This window comes from Aureococcus anophagefferens, assembly GCF_000186865.1.
Source record: "Aureococcus anophagefferens unplaced genomic scaffold AURANscaffold_280, whole genome shotgun sequence".
Taxonomy (NCBI): domain Eukaryota; class Pelagophyceae; order Pelagomonadales; family Pelagomonadaceae; genus Aureococcus; species Aureococcus anophagefferens.
This window is the reverse complement of record NW_008705813.1, coordinates 8628-9649: the sequence shown is the minus strand read 5'-3', so window position 1 is coordinate 9649 and position 1022 is coordinate 8628.

Below are 1022 nucleotides of genomic sequence, written 5' to 3'. Positions count from 1 at the left end.
CCAGTTGGGGGCTCCGATAGGGGTCGGATGTTGGCATAGGACCTCAAGGCGGCCTCCTCCGGTCGTCAGCCCGGTATCGCTGGACGCGTTGGACAAAAGGCAGCCCCAAACGCGAGAGAGTTGCGGAATTTAGAATAAAATCCGCATTTTAAGTCGACATTTTCGTATTTTGGCCCAGTTTGGGTGCGTAGATGCCCGAAACTGCTCCGAATAGACCCCTCGATGGTGAATCTACCGGTCTCGATCCCAAGGAACATGTTAGTTGCGACTCTCGAGGCCGGCACTTCCACTTTAGCCGACCCGATTCGCCGAAAATATGCCTATTTTACGGCCGCTCGACGAGCCTCGAAACAAAGAATACGGCTTTTCGGGCACTTCTGGTGCCAAAAACCTATGGCTAGATGGCATCACGGACAGCCCCATCGACGGAACCAACCTCCTAGAGCCGCCGGTCGAAGCCTCTCGACTCAAAACTGCCGCCGTAGGGCCGGTTCCGTGCCTCGAGATCCGCCTCGTACTCGATTCGGGCCCCCGCCGACCCGTAGGTGGTCGAGATTCCTGTGTTATTTGGTGCGGCTAGTCGCCCACGCCCCCGGGGGGCTTCGATCCGCCGAGAGGACGAGAAGAGACGACTCAAAACGACCGACGTGGCATCGATTCGGAGCCCCGAGATACGGCCCGTTCGCGAGTACGGGCCCCGCCGGTCCGTAGACGGTCGGGATTCCTGCGTCTTTTTGTGCGGCGAGTCGCCCCCGCCCCCCGGGGGCTCCGACCCGTCGAAAGAACGAGGAGAGACGACTCAAAACGACCGACGTGGCATCGACTCGTGATCGAGCGCGGCGCGTCCGCCGCGGCCTCGCCGAGGATGGGCTCCGTCGAAGCTCGTTCAAGGGGCAGAGAGGGGGGGGGGGGGGGGTCCCCCTGCCGGCCGCAGGGCCCCCCAAGGGGGGGGGAGGGGGGTCCCCCGGAAGCCCAAAACCCCCCTCTGGGCCCCCCGGGGGTGGCAAAAAAATAAAACCCAG